This window comes from Panthera tigris, chromosome F2, assembly GCF_018350195.1.
Source record: "Panthera tigris isolate Pti1 chromosome F2, P.tigris_Pti1_mat1.1, whole genome shotgun sequence".
Taxonomy (NCBI): domain Eukaryota; kingdom Metazoa; phylum Chordata; class Mammalia; order Carnivora; family Felidae; genus Panthera; species Panthera tigris.
This window is the reverse complement of record NC_056676.1, coordinates 30,662,875-30,665,322: the sequence shown is the minus strand read 5'-3', so window position 1 is coordinate 30,665,322 and position 2,448 is coordinate 30,662,875. Positions and strand designations below refer to the sequence as shown.

The 2,448-nt window shown below is 37.7% G+C and overlaps 1 pseudogene; it reads left to right on the top strand.

The window, feature by feature from the left end:
- The first annotated feature begins 424 nt into the window (after positions 1-424).
- LOC102953052 lies at positions 425-2,215 on the top strand (annotated as a pseudogene).
- Positions 2,216-2,448: the final 233 nt, after the last annotated feature.

The following is a 2,448-nucleotide window of genomic DNA, read 5'->3' as shown; positions in this document are numbered from 1 at the left end:
CCTAGAGAAAAGGAGGTTTCTGGGGTGCCTGGGTGGCCCAGTCGGTTGAGCATCTGACTTCTGCTCAGGTCATGATCTCACAGCTCGTGAGTTCAACCCCCCACGCTGGGCTCTATGCTGACAGCTCAGAGCCTGGAGCCTGCTTCTGCTTCTGTGTCTCCCTCTCTCTCTACCCCTAACCCACTCACATTCTGTCTCTGTCTCTCTCAAAAATAAATAAACATTAAAAAATTAAAAAAAAAAAAGAGAGAAAAGGAGGTTTCAGCCAGGCATTCAATATAAAAAGTAGAAGGAAACTTATTTTTCCTCCTCTAAAGGTTTTGGTGACCAGGATGAGACCTAATGGGACACCCAACTGTCTCCTAAGCCTGTAGACGGCATCCTGGGAAAATTGGCAGAAGCCAGCAAAGGCTAAGAATTCTTGCCAAAGTCCTCTTTCCCAGATCTTTGATGCCAGGATGACAAAGGAAGGTAAAATGTCACATTGTCCTTTCCTTTTCAAATTCAGATTGTCAGGAAAAAACACTGGTTGGGATCCTTTCCCTTCCAGGAGTAGCTATTGCCTTCTTGCTTGTCAGACTTTGTGTCCTGATAATTTGGTTTGGCAACCATTAATTTGGGTGCCCCAATATATGGCCAGACAGAAATATGGGCATCACCCCATTTGTGGCGAGACATGGCTGGGCAGAAATGTGGGTTGCCCTTCAAATCCCGTCATAACTGTTTTTAATATCTTATATCCTTCAGGCATATAAACTACCATGAATTCTTCCAGATTCTATAGACCGTTATAAAGAGTAATTAACTTGAGGGGCGCCTGGGTGGCTCAATCAGTTAAGCCACTGACTCTTGATTTCAGCTCAGGTCATGATCTCACAGTCTGTGATCCTCTCTCCCTCTCTCTCTGTCCTTTTCCTGCTCATGCATGCTCTCTCTCTCAAGTTAGATAAACATTTTTTAAAAGACTAATTAACTTGAAATTCAAGAAAATTTAAATATAAAGATGTATAAAATCAAATAGGTAATCCAATTGTTTTTTATCGCTTGCAAAATTGCATCCTATTTTTACATACTCAGCTGTACATATACGTGTATTCATTTTTGAATGATCATATATGTCATATATATATATCTATATCTGTCTCCAGCATAACACTGATATATTCCAGGGAAACAAACCATTTTCTCCAATACAGTCTTTTCTAAATAAAATCTTCAATCTTTTTCAGAGTTGCCTTTTATTAATAAAAATGTAAAGTTCTTGACATATTGATTTCTATGAATCATAATATTTTATTTTATTATCTTTTAATAAAGATATACTTGACATATAATATATTAGTTTCATGTGTAAAAAATAATGATTCAATATTTGTATATATTGCAAAATGATCACCACAAGTGTAGTTAAAATCCATTACCATACACAGTACAAAATTTTTTTTCTTGTGATGAAAACTTTTAAGACCTATTCTCTTAACAACTTTCAAATATACAATACAGTACTATTAACTACAGTCACCATGTTGCACATTACATCCTTATGACTTATTTATTTTATAATTAGAAATTTGTACCTTTTGACTGTTTTTACCCATTTCACCCACTCCCACCTCCCTGTATTATTATTATTTAGTGATAAAAATCCAGGTATTAATTTATCTTCCCTTACTTTTCTCACATAAGAAATTACTGTGATTCACTCATTTTATTTATATATGTTCTCAATCATATTTATGTTAGGACCATTATGAAAATATTTAAATTATGACAACTTACTGATAAGCTATTAATGGTGGATAAATCATCGAAACTAGAAAGAAAAATATAAGTATTGAAAGTCAGTACAAGCAGTGTGAAGAAGAAGAGGCAAGAATGACCCCCGGACCTACCAAAGCCCATGCACCAGGGCATCCTGCGTCCAGCGCCTATGGCCTGCCACTGTCGCCACCATGCCCAAGAGAAAGGCTGAAGGGAATGCTAAAGGAGATAAAGCCAAGGTGAAGGATGAGCCACAGAGAAGATCTGCAAGTTTATCTGCTAAACCTGCTCCTCCAAAGCCAGAGCCTAAACCCCTGCAAAGAAGGGAGACAAGGAACCCAAAGGGGGAAAGGGGAAAGCTGATGCTGGCAAGGATGCAAATGACCCTGCAGAAAATGGAGATGCCAAAACAGACCAGGCACAGAAAGCTGAAGGTGCTGGAGATGCCAAGTGAAGTGTGTGCACTTCTGGTGACTGTACAGTTTGAAATACTATTTTTTATCAAGTTTTATAAAAATGCAGAATCTTGTTTTAATTATTTTTAAACTATAGTATTAGCACACAGAACACTCCCTTGATGTTTTGAGGGAAGGGTCTATGTAACCAATAGAATATCTCTGAAACTTGATTGATATAGGGGGAACACCTTTCCCTTCTAGTTTTCAGAAAATTCCTCTTGGTTCCCAG